The sequence below is a fragment of the Pholcus phalangioides genome, unplaced genomic scaffold, assembly GCF_987345545.1.
Source record: "Pholcus phalangioides strain wild (caught in Gottingen) unplaced genomic scaffold, Ppha-v1.0 ptg000013l_1, whole genome shotgun sequence".
NCBI lineage: Eukaryota > Metazoa > Arthropoda > Arachnida > Araneae > Pholcidae > Pholcus > Pholcus phalangioides.
Genome location: NW_028301606.1, coordinates 29,183,007 through 29,201,635, shown reverse-complemented (window position 1 = coordinate 29,201,635; position 18,629 = coordinate 29,183,007). Strand labels below are relative to the sequence as shown.

Below are 18,629 nucleotides of genomic sequence, written 5' to 3'. Positions count from 1 at the left end.
TTTCAGCATTCTTTCAATTCGGAAAAAGCATTCTTTCAATTCGGTAAAAACATTCTTTCAATTCCTTTAATTAGGAAAAGCATTCTTTCAATTTGGAAAAAACATTCTTTCAATTCCTTCAATTAGGAAAAGCATTCTTTCAATTCCTTCAATTCGGAAAAACATTCTTTCAATTCCTTCAATTCGGAAAAACATTCTTTCAATTCCTTCAATTCGGAAAAACATTCTTTCAATTCCTTCAATTCGGAAAAACATTCTTTCAATTCCTTCAATTCGGAAAAGCATTCTTTCAATTCGGAAAAAGCATTCTTTCAATTCGGAAAAAGGATTCTTTCAATTCGGAAAAAGGATTCTTTCAATTCGGAAAAAGGATTCTTTCAATTCGGAAAAAAGATTCCTTCAATTCTTTCAATTCGGAAAAAGAATTCCTTCAATTCTTTCAATTCGGAAAAAGCATTCTTTCCATTCTTTCAATTCGGAAAAATCATTCTTTCCATTCTTTCAATTCGGAAAAATCATTCTTTCCATTCTTTCAATTCGGAAAAAACCTTCTTTCAATTCTTTCAATTCGGAAAAAGCATTCTTTCAATTCTTTCAATTCGGAAAAAGCATTCTTTCAATTCGGTTAAAAAACATTCTTTCAATTCGGAAAAAGCATTCTTTGAATTCGGAAAAAGCATTCTTTGAATTCGAAAAAAACATTCTTTCAATTCGTAGAAAGGATTCCTTCAATTCGGAAAAAGTATTCCTTCAATTCTTTCAATTCGGAAAAAGCATTCTTTCAATTCGGAAAAAGCATTCTTTCAATCTTTCAATTCGGAAAAACATTCTTTCAATTCGAAAAAAAACATTCTTTCAATTCGGAAAAAGCATTCTTTCAATTCGGAAAAAGCATTCTTTCAATTCGGAAATGCATCGAAATAGGCCTCAGATACACCATTTATATTGTAAGGGGTTGTATAGTTATATAATCGATAGTATAGTTATATAACTTAGGGAGCTAGCCTCTCACTGTGCAGGTCTGGGTTCGAATCCCGGTTTGGGCATGAATATTTACTAACACTAACAAATTCTCTGGACGGATCATGCTGATCCCTTAGAATACGTGAAGATCACGTTATTGTAAAAAAAATTGAAAAAGTAACTTCTTTTTTGTCACTCTGTCCAAAAAACCCAATCGGAAAGAAAGTTGTTGCCCTTTCTCATCTGAGCCAAAAAAAACGCTCATATTTTAAAGTATATATATTTTAAAGTAATATTCGCTGAAATATTTGAATCCAAAAATCGCTGAAAATGAGGAAAAAAGAACAGCGTTTGAAGCGTAGAATGAGCTTGTCCGTTAATTTATGCCAGGGGTGCACAATCTTTTCAATCCGCGGGCCAGATATGCGGTATTTCTGCCGCTCGCGGCCAGAAACTTGTGATGATACGACCAGTACTTTACGGGATATTCCCATAATTTTGACCATCCCAACTTTTTTTATGAAAAAAAAAGTTTCGTTTTTCCCTTATTTTCAACAGGGTTTAGTTGAACTTTTGAAATCAAGAAATATATTAATTATTTTCGTGACTTATAAATTACATTATGATAATTTTGACTCTAATTATACAATTAAATAATTGCCATGTAAATATATTCATCATGTATTCACATTCGCCATGTATAACATATATTTGCCAAATATAACTTTTTTTGGTGAATTACATTTGGACAGTACCCATCATTTTCCGCGATTGCCGATTTTTCAGAAATTTTAGCGATAGTTGGCAACTTTACTTGTCTTTTGATAATTTTTGTGTCTGTAAATTGCCACGTTACTTGCCTTTGTCAGTATATTTGACTAAAACTATATAAACGTTTATATAATTATTTTTACAGTTTTTTCCTCTCAAATTCCACTTTTTTTCTCTCTCGTCACATGGATCTAATCCAATAAAGCTGCTATACATAGACATGTATCACACGTTGGCGATTAAAAAAAAATGGATTCCGCTCCTACCGTCTTACATCAGCACATTCAGCTTTGGCCAGGGATCTCCGGCCGAAATCCGAATCATTTCTGCAATTCGGACTTTGGCCAAAAACTCTTCGACAATTCGCGAAGTGGCCGGCCCCATTACGAATTGACAGCACTCCGGGCTTTGGCAGCAACATATATATTTTTTAATCTTAATAACTATACAATCATTTGCAAGATGAATCACGTATCTGAGGTCTAAATGTTAAATGGGTCCTTTTTCCAACTGGAAATATATTTCTAGGATGAACGGCTCGCGAGTTATATTCCAGGAAAACGGGACTTAACCATGCAACCCATTTGCTGAATTTAATGGGAAAGCTTTTAAAAAAATAACAGACGATCCTGTAGCTCCATCAATTAAGATTTATTCACTAAATTACGGCCGCACCTACTTGATGGACTTGTGTATAAAGAAAGCCTGTATAACCCTTTCCTTTTATTTTCATTTTGCTTTTCTGTCTCAGGGAGGCGGAGTTTGTCGCTCAAAAACAAGAACAAGAACCGAAAAAAAATAACAAAACAAAACCTTAACGCATTAAATTGAGATGACAAGTGGATTTTCCAATTTGCTTAAACGTGACTCGAAATTTTCCAACCAACGGAAATACATTTTCAGCGATGTGTGTAAATGAGAATTTATGGAATGTTGGCGTCGCGTGGTCTTCGAAGCTTCAGGGCCTTCAAGAAATAGCGTCGCAGTAAATACACTTGTAATGTAGTGGTCATATAATTCCCGTAGGAATTCCAGAATAGTCTGCTTTTCATCATTATTATTGTTATTATTCTGTTGGCTATTTCTGATCCGATTGCAGCCTGAGAACTTTGATAATAAAGATTCTCATTAAAGACTGGATACACAGAATTACAAGTGAATAACCAAAATGTATTTATTATATAATTTGGCGTTTTTATTGGCGAATCTAAGCAAGATTGAAATTCAACCGAAATATCTGTGTTATAAAAGCAACGACATTGATTCCAGAGACTACTACGTACATGCATAGGAAATAAAAAATAGTTGATTTTCTTTCTTTTTTTTGAGAAAATATATAATTTTTAATTTATTTTGATTGAATGCGTGGTCATTTTGCGAGAAACTTAGTGGTTCTTTTTTGAAGTTGTTACCGCAAAATGCGAGCTACATTGGCCCTGGAACTCTTCTTTTGCCCAAAACGATAAATGCCCAAAACTCTTCTTTTGCCCAAAAACAAAATGCATGTTGTTATTGCACGTGGTTTTTTCATCTCTCAAAAACTTTCAAATGTGGAGGTTGCAATCCAGCTTTGTGAAGTAGGTAGGAGCCTAATTAGAAACACAATTTAATGCTTTCAACTGTAGAATGATTCCGTTTAATCTTTCATTTTTTCCGTAAACATTAATTGAAAATTTAAGCTGTGGCAAAAACTTCAAAAGTAAGCCCTACTTTGGCCAAACATTTTTATGGGCCAAGGTAGGCAGTATTTCAGCAACCCTTGGTAATTTGTTTGCGAGTAGACTTCTAATTATGCACTTAATAGTTATGTTTATTTTTTAAATGTCTATCGAATTCCAAGTTTTTGTTTCCAGAATGGAAAAATGGAGTATACATACATGCATTAGAGACTGGAAGTCGAAGTTATGTAGACTACGGCAATGACGACCTTCAAAACTGTTAGAAGCAATTAAATCTGTTGAAACAAATCAAAAGGCAAGCTGCAGATAACTTTAAAATACCTCGAAGCATCATTAAAAACACACTTAAAAATGTATTCTCCAGCAAACCAAGTCATCCCAAGGATTTCTGTGCCGACGAAGAATTAGAATTCGCTAGTCACGTTGACCAAATGTGTGATTATAGGTTCCTAATAATTAAGCCACCAAAGCCTGTTAAAAGAAGTCTTTTTTTTTGGTCAATTTGTAAGACGACAGCATTTTTAAGTAAAAATTTCGAACAAAAACCATGTAAATATATTGCTATTTTAATATTTGTGTAAGTTTTCCTTCAAAAATTCAAGTTTTATTACGAGCCCTACCCTAGAGCTTTTCATTTACTGCTTTAAGATAGGAAAAATAGGAAAAAGTGAAGATGGCCAAAGTTACCTACATACGAGAATATTTATTTATTTATTTATACAATATTGTTGGCCCTTGGGCCTATACAAGAGGATGCGATCGAGAATGACAAAGATGTTGTTTGATATTGGATAAAAAACTAGTGATAGTGGGAGATTCAACAATAGAGCTTGGGAGTTTGTTCCAATAAAATTGGCCCAATCTGTTTTTTATTTACGTATCATCATCATCAACAACCATTTTCAATCCACTGATGAATGAAGGACTCCTCTAAATTTTTCCATTCTGCTCTGTCTGATGCTTTAACCATCCAGTTGACTCCTTCCACTTTCCTGATATCGTTAATCCATCTTGCATGGGGACGCCTTCCCGGACGTTTAAAACCACGGGGGTACCAATCTAGAATACTTGCGGTCCATCTGTTGTTCTGTCTTCTTGCAATATGCCCGGCCCATTTCCACTTCAAACGTTTGATTCTTTCCATGATATCATATACTATTTACGTATACATAATATAAAATAGTCTCGATATAAAAAGATCACCAGAACTTAAAAGTAGTAGTAACATTGGGTTTATTGGAAAGTGAATTTTGAAATATTTAACAAATGGGCCGAAGTAGCCCGCGTTTGCAGTATTTAATGCTCGTCGCATATGTAAAATTAAAGCTAAGGTAGAAATTGCAAAATGCGTCTTCTTAATCATCAAAATTCAAATGCAAAAACTTCGATAAATAAGGAATTAGATTTATGAAAAAAGAATGAAAACGAAGACAATTATATATATTTGGTACACGATTCACACATCAGGAACTCCCTCCCATACCATGGAAGCCTAGTCTCAAGCTCCTAGGTCCTAGGTTTCCAACTGATTTTCCGCGGAATCCTGGAATTCAGTAACAGCCTTCTTGAGTTTCTGCAATATCAAAAACTGTAATATTTTGCGTTGGTGTTTGGATAAAAATATCTGCTATTCATGTTTGTTTTTGGGTTCAGTTGGACAGTCTTTCAACCAGCAAGGGCTCCGCGAGAACGCTGGAAATCTCTGCCCTAGGCCTTCTATATTCGAGATTTCAGTGATTTTCTCACGAGTCCATTGGTAAGAAATGTATAATGTGAAGAAATGAAAAATATTAAGGTTGGTCTCAGGTCCTCCCATCCCCGGGGTAGAGTCCAATCTGCCTCTCTTTTCTGATGGTCATGCCACAGATTTTGATTAGTTTCTGGAATACTTCAAGAGAGTGGGGACTGCGTGAATCCAGGGTGCTATGTCGGGTTAGGCAAACAAATGGGAATATACGTCCCATATACAGGGCCGTCTTAAGAGCATCATGAGCCCCCCGGGCCAAGTGATTTTTCTGAGGCCCTACCAGGCAAATTCTCCAAAATTTGAACTAATTCTCATTTTTGTGAGGCCCCTCTTCTCCGGAGGCCCCCGGGCCGTGCCCGGGTGGGCCCATGCTTTAAGACGGCACTGCCCATATATAATTATGGTGAATTAACGTCGTAGCGTAGTCCGGATTTTCTCCGGGTGGGGAGGGGGGTTTAGTGGGTGTTTCACTTTTTTTTGTGTTTCCGGCGGGGGGCGGGGTGTATATATGTATTTTGCTGCAAAAGCACATCATAATCTCGGCACCGCTTGATAGAACTAATATTTTCATTGTCTCGTAAGGAAGGGGGGGGGGAATTATCCTCATCACGTCTTATTGAATCCGGTGAAGACACACATGGGGGAAGAACGCGGGGTTCATTTCAACAGCACCTGGGGCTCCCGGGCAAAGTGATATTCTTGGGGCCCCTACCTGGCTCTAAATACTTACCTTTCTAAACTTACTATTGAAAAGAGAGGCAACAGAATATGATTCCATTATCCCGAGGCCGCTCATGGACTTGGCGCGCGTTTTGAGCCTATGCGTTAAGACAGTGCTGTGGAGACATGGTTCTGAATAACTTCAAGGTATACAAGAATACGAGGCAGGGTCAGAACTAGAGGAGGGGAGCAAAGGGGGGCAAATGCTGCGGGCGGCAAACTTTGGAGGGGAGGAGTACGGCAAATGTCTTAGGAAAGAATACCATTACAAAATCATCGAATTTTGCAGTGGGGAGGGGGGGGGCAAAATAGTTAGGGCGACATCATTTCATGTTTGTACCCCCCCTCGCAGAATTCATAATTACGGTCCAGGAGAACCAGACCTAGCTTTCTTTGATCTCGGATCAGGTCTGGACTGGAAACGGATGTCCGAGCCACTTCAGAAATGTCTCTCAAACGGAAGAGCTGCATCGCTGACAGGAAATATTTCTGTCCGGACATTGAGCCGTGGCTGTAAATTAAATGAAGTGGTCGCAGAGGATTAAGTGGTGATGGAAACAGGAGAGTAAGGGTTGATTCACATTTGCAGACACTCACCGTGTAGCGTCAGACACTGCAAACATTCTTTTACATAAAAATGTCTGTCTGCACCTACGCAGCTACGATACGTTAGACATGAATACGCTCATTGATTCTATAGATGCGAATCGATTCTAAATTGCGAAAAATTGTGAGCTCACAAAAAGGAGTTCATTGAATACGGCTCTCCTTCCTCGATTGTGGACATATGCTAGTTTGGACACATGTGACCTTATGTGGAACGGTGGAATTTATGTCGTGCCGATAGATTTTTTCCCCCTTCAGTGATTAATTAAAATAACCAATGAATATGGTCTTATTACGGAAATGAATAAATAAAAAAACAGGTGAATAGATCGAGATAACTTCAATGGATTCCGGGAGAGCGCGACCAGAACCGAGAGCGTATTACTAAACGGTACATACATAAAGGAATAAATAATTCGATAATAATGAGGAATTAATTGGTGGGATATCTATTGTCTAACGGACAAACGTCGAGCTCTCGACACTTTGGAGGTCGTTAAAAGCTGACAGATGAGTGAATGGGACACGCCCAATGGCTATTTAATTAAGATCTTTGATTACGACAAGGGGGTTGAATACAATCACGCGCGACAAAAATGAAATATCAAGTCTAGAAAAAAACAGAAGAAATGGACGTCGTTGAGAGGCAGACACCCGTTAAAGTCGTGAATTGAGTCTTTAACAAAAATTTGTCCTTTTTTTTTTTCTCTTTTAGGTCGCTTTCGTGCGTTCAGATTAACTCACTAAGCGTTGGTGTTACGTTGGTTAACATCCAAACACTTTTGTCACGTATTTCGTTTCCGACAGGTGTATATGCATGGAAAATGGTCCTCCTCTGAATCATAATTTTCTTTTATCCCCATGTTATGTATCATTTTATGTGACCGTTTTCCCCGCGGCTCAGAAATTTTCCACACAAAGCCCTAAATTTTAAGTTAGGGGTTAAGTTTTGGGCTAAATAGAACAAATCTACCCTACGCAGTACTATATAGTCAAACTCAGTTATAACGTTACCAATGATTGTGTGAAAACTTTTGCCCTTATAGTGGGGTTGACGTTTACAAGACCATTTTGAACTAAAAATGTAATCAGATGCTGTGCAAATACCGGGTATGTGAAGTTATTATTTCATTATGATTAGAGGTGATCAAATTTGATCGATAAAAATACGGGAAATTGGGATCACAAATACGAAGCATCGCCAATTCTCGCCAAAGATGTTGCGAACTGCAAAACTGCAAAATATTTCTTATAAGTAAACGTTGGCGAATAATGCAATGCTGCAGTGAGTCTGCAGTGATTTAAAATACGGTTCATGAGATAAAAAATGATTAAGACGGATATGTGAGATGGATATTTATATGTATATAATCAGCATACTCCTTACAACACCGTTTATAAATTATTCAAATTACTTTTATTCCTGAATCTAGTAGATTATGAAATAAAGTAAACTTCATTGAAAAAACGGGACATTAAAAAAAATACTCTAACTTCTTAGCTGTAATTGGCAACTTTGCATGCCTTTGACAATTTTTTTTTGGGGGGGGGGAATTTCCCGTATTTTTACAAAAGAAGTACAGTCAGCCTAGGTATTTATCGTGTTGCGTGTATCAATACCCCTTTCAATAGGAACAACTTCCGCGGGCCGGATGGAGACATTTGGCGGGTCGCATTCGGCCCGCGAGCTGGAGGTTGTGCACCTCTGTTATACAGGGTTCTCCGTTCGAGCTGAAAAAAAGTTATGCAGGGAAGTCAAAGCCTCACAGCTGCTCATCATGAAACTCCAATCGCCGTCTTCACTTCAGTTACATTGATACAGGTATTACTGAAGACTCAGTTTAGCAATCTAACATGCATGTGGTAATTTGTATTGGTCTTGAGGATTATCAGGTTCCCAATTTCGTATCCAATTTTATACAACGCGGGGCTATTACAGTGAGCTATTACAGTTCAGGGGGGGGGGGGGGTTCTTCAATATTTTTGTCATTGCAGACCGCTTACATTAAGTGAAAATTTTCGTGAACTGACATAAATGGGAAAAAAATTTGCGAATCAGGGGGAAAAAAATATTTGGAAGAAAATTTTCCCCTTCTGACTAAAACATTTCACGTTTATACTTTTATATTACGAATACGAGACACCTCGTTAAGTTAGGACCCCTTACACCTATTTAATAAAAACAACTATTTGTTGTAATTATAAAATGAAAAATGGGTATATATAGTTTTTAGTCGATACGCAGCATGAAAATGAACAACATATGATACGAAACTGTTATTCTTATGCTGCATACTCCTCGGTATTTTGGCGATTACAATTTACATCGGCATGCAGCATGAAAAAAAATGTATAGTTTATTATCACGTGTAAGAATTATAACTAAGGCGGTACGATTAATCGGGTTGGTTAATCGATCAATTGTTAATTGCAGTTAAAAATTTTAGTTGAGTTAATCGATTAAAATTGTTATGAAAAGTTTGTGAATTGACTTCATTTTTTTGAAAAAAACTGATTAGATGTTTTATTTAAATCATGTTTTATGCAGAATATTATTTTTTTAACATCTTTTACATTAGTTTTATGTATAATAATAAGTGACCATATTTAAAAATATTTGAATCGATATTTTGATCAAAATTAGATTCAACGAAAACATGATTTCAATTTCAAGTTGAGTTTGATGGAAGTTTTAGAGAGAGAATACGACCAAAATTCATTGTCTCCATTGTGAACATTAGTATTTTGAATTCTTGGAAGCATTAGTTCATCTCCTCGCAAGTACCAGTCAGAAGAAGTTTCTAAAAAACAAGCAACAGTTGCAATCGAAAGTAGTTTCGAAAGCAGTGAACAATAACTAGAAATAACCGATTTTTTTTAAAAACGACAAGATCCAAATGAAGAAATTACAGGTTATAGCAATTATGTTCAGCATATTAAATTGCTTAAAGCGTCGGTAGCATTTAGTTTTTAACCTATTCCCATATTTGTTTACATCTACCGAATGGGTGAGTTTGAAATGAATGAAATACATGTTTAAGCATCTATAAACATTATATGGTCATAAAAAAACAAGTTAACAAGTTAAAATTTTTAGTCGATTCCCAGTCCTAATTATGACATAGTTTTGTTTTTATCCAATAGGGAAACAGTAGAGGGTCCCAGCATTCAAGCAATATTTACGTGCATTTCTCTTCCATACAAAAACTACCTTTACGTGAAAGCGTACCACCCCTATCCCCAAAATTGCTCCATTTACACTTTTTTTCCTTAAAACCAATTTGATTTTATTGAATCTTCGATTAGCGGAGAAAAAAACCAAAACAAACAGCTGTCCCAAAAGCATTTTTTGGGACAGTGCAATTATTGGTGAAATAAATTGCATAACACCGGGACAGATAAATAATACCGGGACTCTCCCTGAAAAAACCGGAAAGTCTGACCACCCTGGCCTAGGACGAATCCCGTTAATTACGAAACAGTTAAATTTACTAAAGACGTAAAATTAACCGAGAACCTTTAGAGAAAGGCTTTTAAAATATCCCTGCCTGGGGACCCGCCAAAGATTCCAGGCTATGAGCCCATTTACAGTACATGAACGCCCATGAGCCACACTGGGCTGCTAAAATATTAGGACCGTAGAAATAGATCAAAATACGTTAATTACACATTTGCATCATGACTGTCAAAGAAAGCGCATCTGTAGAATTGCTTGCATGTGTGTAGGAACACTTCCATTTAAAAAAAAAAACTGAAGTGCTTACAGTTTTTTTATATATATGCCCATGCGTCGGACATGTGGTCGGAAAAAATACATGCCCGATCGAAATTTTTACATGCTCCGCGCATGTTCAGCGATGGATTTTTTCAGCCGTGGACTCCTATGGCACGCTTATTTCAGGTACTCGAAAAACAATGAGCAAGCGTGGAAAAAACAAGTAAAGTACGAGTAAGGGGAAAAAAAAGAAAACATGAGCTAATACAGTCAAATCTCGTTAGTGCGTCACCCGGTTAACACGTCAACCTCTTATGCATTTCTAGGTTCACGCAAGCGCGTTATACGTTTTGCTCACATTTCGAGGGATGCGCAGTCTACCTATTTCTAGCGGATTCTTGGAACATGAAAGATTTGAGTATCATCGATCTAAATCAGGGGTTTTAAAATTTGGGTTCAATGGGTTCTTTGAACCAATAACAAAAAGTCCACGGATTGCCTGTGCCAATAAAATGAGGGCCGGAGCTCCCTTTTTTAGAATAATATTCAGTATATATCAATGTGAAACAATGAGTTAATCGCAATCTCATTTAAACTCATCCAGCACTGAAATCTCTAAGGACCTCCGGTTAAGAACCACCTGATTTAAGTTGAGGTCAAAAATACGAAATTGGCGTTTAAAATTTATATTCATCTCATGAATGCAGAGCACATGAGCGTGTATCAACTTATTTCAGTAAAAGGGATAGATAGAGTGGTTTGTATCATTCGGTCCGTTTAAACCAAAACTGTGTATTGGCAATGATAAATATTTTCATCACATCACATATTTTCGGTGTAATTTCAAATATTAATATATCTTTTCTTTAAATTTTTTTAATAGATTGCAAAAATATTCTTTGTTTCTGTGACGAAGCCCAGTTTGATAACTGCAGTGTAACTGAAAACGTAACTATTCATTTATTTGACTAAATTCATAAATTTTTGAAAGGTTCAAGAGTAGAACTTATTGAATTAAATATTCTCCAAATAGCATAGACCATAGAGTAATGATTCTGAAAGTATGTGCCACACACGCCCTAGTTTCGTGACATCATCTAAGGTTTGCTGCAAGTTATTTTGGGGGTAAAATTATATTGAAAATAGTTATAGAACCATGAAATTCAATCGGCACGTTACGCGTAGGGGAGGGGGGGGGTTACAACGGAAAATTAAATTTTCAAACGGTATTACGGATATGAAAAGTTTAGGAAGCCCAAGCAGAGATTATTCATATTTTTAGAGGTTGAATTCCATGGTACGGAGGATCCCAATATCATTCAGCAGTTTTAGACTTAAAGTAGAGAGTTCGAAACTCTCCGCGTTCGCGGCACTCTTTAGTTTGAAAATAGAAACTCAAACATTTCGTGGAATTCTTACCTGATTTCAAGTCCCTTTAACGTCACCCTAAATTAAAACACACGACACACCAGTTGAAAAATTACTCTCATAATTGCCACACAAATATAACTTCGTTCCCAAAACAATATTCAACACATCGATTTCACGGCATCCGAAAACACGACGACAAACAGTGTTTGGGGATCACTATAAGTTAATTTACTCCACTATGTTGATATATATTAATTTACCTACCGGATATATTAGCTACCTACCTGAAAATCTGCATATTTACTATCGAAAATTCTACCAGATCTATATAACACGAGGCCCCTCCTCTGGACTTTCCCCTCATGAAGGTCCCCCCCCCCCCCGGGTGGACCTCCGTGTTTTAATACGGCTCTGGAGGTTATAAATAACAATCGAATAATGATAGCGATGAATGAACATTTATTATGACTGAAATTTGAATCCAACCAATATATTTCATGGAACATACGAGAAGATTCTAAAAAAGCATACTGCTTTATAACCCACCCACACCTCTGACGGCGGGACATTATTCCATAACTCATCACGGACCACTCAATAGTAGATTTATAATGTAAAGTAATTATAATAATAAGACTCATGCAGGACCCCTCCTAAGGGGTCATTGGAGGCGTATAGATCCCCATTAGCCTTCTCCATGAGGAAAGGGGGGGGGGAGAAGAAATATGGCTTGCATAAATTAACGACACATAATTTTGGAATTTAGAAACAATTTTAGGTATCAATGTACATCAGAATCACATAATTATTTCATGGAAATTTAAGTCGATGTATTATATACAATAACTATTTGCGATATCTATGACAGGGGTTCTCAACATTCCGTGTTCCACGGACCCTTCGTGCTAATGAGATAAAGTCCATGGTTACCTCTTGGCAATAAATTGAAAGCCGCGGACCCATTTATAAAATAATATTCAGTATATTTTGCAAGGTAAAAACAATAAGTAAATTGTTTTCTCATAATAACTCAAATCTTTACAAGGATTCCCAAGGGGTCCGTGGGCACGTGTGAAGAACCCTTGATCTATGCATTTTAAAAATATGCACAAATGTGTAAATTTTCAGTCACAGTACATATACCCAATAAATTCAGCAAAGATTAACGATTATTCAATAAATTTTCCAAGTTAGGTTACATATTTCTGAAGGGTGGTAACAAACGATAAAAATAAACGATCAATGAAATTACAATACATTGGCCCCTGCAATACGCCTAATGCATATGAAAATCTATGTCATTCAATATCATTGCTTCAGATCAAATTATGTATGGAAAAAAATCAATATCTGAATCGTTAAAGTATAAGTTATGATATAAAAATGATCAATAACAAATACTCACGTGCATCAGGATTCACAGAATTCCGAGAAACACTTTTGCGTTGTTTTTCGATTCTTCTTTTTGTTTTTTAACGGTGATTGTTACAAGATAATCATTACCAGAATAATAAGAAGAAAAAAAATATTTATAACTATTTTTTTTTCTCTCTCTCCAAAATTGCGGGCAAACACGCCAAATCACGTGCGAATCAGCGCTATAACAACTTTCGAAACAAACGGCTTCTGCTGAACGCGCGCGCGCGACTCAAAGAAGCGTTTAAAGATACTTTTACGGGGCGGCCCTTTTTCGCCTTTTACAAACAAAAAGAAGAAAAACTCTTTATACGGAAAGGAACAACACTGATGAGAGGCGTCCGCATCTTCCCTCCTCGCATTCACGCTATTCGGCGCCGACAGATGGCGCTCCTAAATAGACGCTTTTTCTTCCATCCGCACGCTGTGAGAGATATTGCGGAAAAAGAGAAAAGCTCTCTCTCTCCCATTTTAATATTTTTAGTTTCTGTTTTTCGAAACTAAAAACGATCTAATCAATATCGTATTTTTGGATTTCGGTATTACGAATGAATTTTCTTTTGTTTCAGAATCGGATACACATGTGCATTGGCGTACGCTGAGCCAAGATTATAGTGTTATTTTACAGGGAAAAACGACCCCTCCCCCCCGAAGGAAAAAAAATCTGAAAACGTCCCTCTCGAGAAAATTCTGCGTACTACGTACGTACGTACATGCAATTCTTTATCCTCTATGGCAAGGGTTCTGGACCTCTAGGGGCGTGCGGGCCACTTCACTGATTTGAAAATGTGTCGCCGCCCACTTAAGTGATCTGTGAATATACAGCGGGCCACTTAAGTCTGAAGTGATCTCTAAATGTCCTGTGTATCACGTAAGTGATCTGGGAATCTCACGTGGAAATGCACTGTGGGCCCTTTGAGTGAACAGGAAAATGTGCCGCGGGCCTTTTAAGGAACCTAGAGCTGTGGATGTGGAACTGCACCGCCGGCAGCTTAATTACTCTGGAACTGTACCACATACCACTTAGGTGATCTGTAAATGTGCCGCGGGTCACTTAAGTGATTTATCAATGTGCTACGGGCTACTTGAGTGACGTGGAACTGTAGCACGGGCCACTTGAGTGATCTGTAAATATATCGCAGGTCACTCTTGAGTGATTTGTAAATGAACGGCGGGTCACTTAAGTGATCCGTCAATGTGATGCGGCTAACTGAGTGATGTAGAACTGTAAGAAATCTGTAAATATGTCACGAGTCACTTTTTGGAACCGTTTTATAGGCCGCTTATAACTGCACCATGGCCCGCTTAAGTGCTCTGGTAATGTGCGGCGGGTTGCTTAAGCAGAGCTGGAACTAGAGGTGGGGCAGGGGGAGCAACAGCCCCGGGGCGACAAAATTAAGGGGGTGGCAATTTTATATGGGAACAAAGTTATAAAAACACCGTTACAAAATTGGCAAATTTTAAAGCTGTGGGAGCGGCAAAATAATGTTTGTGCCCCAGGCACCTGAATCACGTTTACCCTGGGTGGCAAAAAACCTAGATACAGCGCTGGTTTAAGTAATTTGTGAATTTGTTAATTTTTACAAAATTATTTTTGAGCCTAATTAGGCCAACATTAGATAACTCCGAGGGCTATAGATTGAGCATATATGCTTTATGGTCCCATGTGTATTTGAATATACATGGCAAATGCATTGTCAAAAGCCCATCATACACTTTTTTTGGCATTTTAGAAAGCATTTCTTCAAGTGTCATTTCATTAAAAAATACAGCTATGTATAATTATAATCCTTTTTTTTTGTGTAGAAAGAGTTTATTCCTTGTTGGTGTCGTTTATTCACAGTTGCTGAAATTTTACGTGTATATTTTCACACTTTTTATGCGTTTTTTTTTTCATTTTAAATTTTCTTTTTCAATTTAATTTTTTTTTTTGCGTGTATTTTTCATTTTTTACCACATTTCGGCATTATTAGGTGAGTATGCTTTCATTTTTTGCACACATTTTGATTTTATGGCATATCTTGCATTTTTAAATGCAAATTTATCTCTATTTTCAGGTCATATTTCAGCATTTCTTAGTACATATGCACGTAATCCGGGCTCCCATGATACCATTGAAACAACAGTAGGAATTCTCATCTAGGACCACTGGTATAGGATTTAGCTATTAGAGTAGACACCGTGTATATGCAGTATTTAAGTCAATTACCATTTAAGCTTAGTAAGACTTGAAGTGTGTATAATCCATGAACAATATAGGAAAACCCATAAAATCCGACCTATCATCTGGCACGTCCTTAAAAAAAAAATCTCCCAATCTCTCTCGTTTTTTTTTCTCTCTCCTCTCTTTCTCTCTCTCTCCACACATCAGCCGATCATGAAAGATATCAATCTTTTATCGTTTTTCCATAGACGATCTCGCGCCTGCCCTGTTCATACAGCATATATGCATTTTTTTTCTCTCTCTCCTCTTAACCAAACGCCCATCTTCTCTCCATACGATGAGGGTTAAGATCACGACCGTGATCCGAACCCATCTTTCATTCATCATATTGTTAATCATCACACGTGAGTTGAGAAGATTGCAGATGGTTGCCAAAAAATCATTTTTTTATTCGTTCTCTCTCTCTCTCTCAGGTACCATACACACGAATGTAATCACTCCACCCCCTTGCCTATTGAATGGTATGCGTATGTGTGTGTATACATAAGCCTATAGATGGATATGCTTCCTATAAAACTGGGTGGAAAGCACGAGTGATGAAGGTAAGCTCATAGGGTATAGTCGAGTTGACGCTAGGTATTGGCCTAGACGGCGGATATGATCGGTAAACGTGCGTGTATTGGAAAAGGTAGGCTTGCATGCATGCGCAATTCGTGATGCTGGTCTTCTGACGTTCCTGTTTGAGTAAATAAACAACGTGATAGCGTCTTTATCAAATAATAATAGTACATAATAAAAAAAGAATGGCGTTGGTTCAACGTGTTCGGTGCTCGTTTAAGCATCTAAGAGTGCTCGGTGCTTTGTGCTTGAAATTACGATCGGCATCCCAATTAAATACCGAGTGTATAATAGCCAAGCGGGTATCCAAGAAATGTGTTGATATGCGTGATTTATTGTATAGGTTTGTTGAATCATCCCGTATTTTACAAGACAGTTGACTTTTTTCCGCATTATTCGGTTCTTGGGAGGGGTGATCATTCTATTCCCCCCATCGACTCTCCCCCCCCCCCGGATCTACGCTTCGTATTAGAATTAGTTGTTTGAGTAAAGTTGATAGATTTATCATATGGGTGCTCTTTTCATGACCGATTAATTTTTACATAAATTTTTATATATCATTATAATGATAAGAGTCCAATTGGGTCCTTCATGCGGGGCAGACTGACAGGCCTCCGCCCTCGGGGCCCCGGGAGAATCCTATTTTTCGTATTTTCAAATATTTGCTAGAAAAACCTTGACAAACGCGCCCCATTCCAGAATGCAAGAGTTTGCATGATCACAATTGTTTTCGAAACTAATTTATGCATACTTATCAAAGTACATGCTGTCTATGCGCTACATAATGCTATGCTGTCTATATAATGTGCAATCATATATATAAGTTTTATTAATAAGATAGATTTTAAAAATTTTAATGAAATTTAAAATAAGAATATTTAATTTGTTTAAATACTCAAAATTAAATTTAAATGAAAATCGTGTTATGTGTTTTTTCAAAAGCAAGGGTGCTTAATCTTTTTAGGGAATGCTGGCCAGTTCAGTGATTTGGGAACCTCTCGCGGTTAAATCAAAGGATTTAGTACCTTGTAGCGGGCTACTTGACAGTTTGGTAATCTTTCGTGGGCCATTTGTTTGATTTGATAAAAGGTTGCGGGCTGCTGTCAAATAAAGTGTTATATTTTACATTGCAGTGAAAATTTTAAAGCCAAAAAAATCAATGTAATTTTTTTTAAAAAGAAATCTATTCACCCTAGATGGTGATGCCATTTCAGCCATACGCCGCACTCATTCAAATCTAGTGGAAGTAACAGTGGAAGGGCTCCAATTAAAAGGAAAAAAAAAACTCCAAAGGATAATAATGTAAACATTTGAGTTCATTTTTACCTTAATTAACTTCGAGGTCGCGGCCTACATCAGAAGAGTCACGGCCATATTTGGCCCACGGGCATCGGCTGAGCATGTATGTTTCAAAGACTACTTCAAAACAATGATATAAACTAGGGGTGTCCGATCCGCGACACACCATGGTATCAGAAGTGGCACGAGAATGATTTTTATAAATTAAAAAAATCGATTACATTTTCGAATCACAGAAATTCTCTCCAACTTTTTTAAACGATCCTTCTCTTGTGAACGATCGTCTTGTTGGCTGCCAAACCTATATCTAATACGGTATAAGCACTCTTAAAATAATAATTATATGATGACTTTCTATTCAATGCATTCATGTTTGATTTTAATCTTTGGCCATAGGGATGGGTACGAAATTCAGGATCGTCCGCATGGGTGGGGGGATTACAATTACTTTGTACATCCACGAATTCTTGGGGCGGAGGGAGGGGGCGCCAAGCCCAAGCCTTCTTACAAAGTTCATTGGGGAGGGGCATGCAGCTGGAGTCCTCAGGTTCCGGTGTCTATGTAGGTAAGATAAACTAATACCGATAATACGTATATAAACAATCTGCATTACGATTCTCGAATTTATGACTCGATAAAAATGAAATTAGAACTTAAAAAAGTGACAAACTGAACAGTTTTGCCAAAATAAGAGGACAGCGGAACAATTTTTTGCAAGAACGGAGAAAGTGAACTCTTATCCCGTAAAAACGGGATGTATGGTCTGTGTGATCAACTCGTGGAGTGCCACGCGCATCGAAAATAATCTTGATTGCGGCACATCTTGGAAAAGGTTTGACCATCCCTGATATAAACAACGTTAACCAAAACCTCCTTCAACGATGTGTTTATTGAAATAGGATATTTATATGTTTTTGGGAGAAAAAATTATATTTTCTGTAAATATTTTCTAGTTCATAAAAATAATTTTACTATTTAATAATAGTCTAATAATGCATAGTTATACTGATCGTGATGACATTTATCAAATTATTAATCAATTGCTTCAGGGACTTGAAGGGTAAACAAAAAATTGCAGCTGATAATTACGTGGAGTATTACATAAATATCAAGAGTGTGTGTAAAAAGTGAATAAGTCATTGATTTTTTTTGTTTTTGTTTATCATGCTGAAAATGAAACAGAAATTTTAATTCAGGGAAGATATTTTCAATGTCTTTTCTAGATAATAATTAAGAGGAAGAGGAGGAACAACTAACGCCATCTATCGACGAGTGATTTGAACAAGCAGTTTCGAAATCGTAGTTTGGGTTATATCTCCCTTATATATTTATCTAATTTTCATTTACTTTTTATTTAGCTTCAGTTGATTTTTGAGATAAATAAATGCTAGCAGTTCAGATGAATTTCCAATGTAATTCAGGAAAATTCAACCCCCCCCCCCACCCAAACTTGTAAGAGCTTGTAGTTTATTTTAATTTTCTTTGGAAAAACTTAAACCGTAAGTTTTTTTTTATTGATGGATTTTTTGCCTTGGATAATAAACGATAAATAAGGATAAT

At 36.9% G+C, this 18,629-nt stretch overlaps 1 protein-coding gene across 3 annotated transcripts in view; it reads right to left on the bottom strand.

Moving 5' to 3' along the window:
- Positions 1-18,629, bottom strand: part of LOC149078933 (GATA-binding factor 2-like) — a 277,805-nt gene that overhangs the window by 192,560 nt on the left and 66,616 nt on the right. The window contains exon 1 of one of the 3 annotated variants that reach the window (XM_089241156.1): positions 12,978-13,239. The exons of 1 other annotated variant lie outside the window; for it this stretch is intronic. The gene's annotated coding sequence lies outside the window, so the exon portion shown is untranslated. Of the gene's footprint in view, positions 1-12,977; positions 13,240-18,629 lie in introns of those variants that run through there. One more of the 3 variants, XM_089241160.1, reaches the window with a different exon arrangement.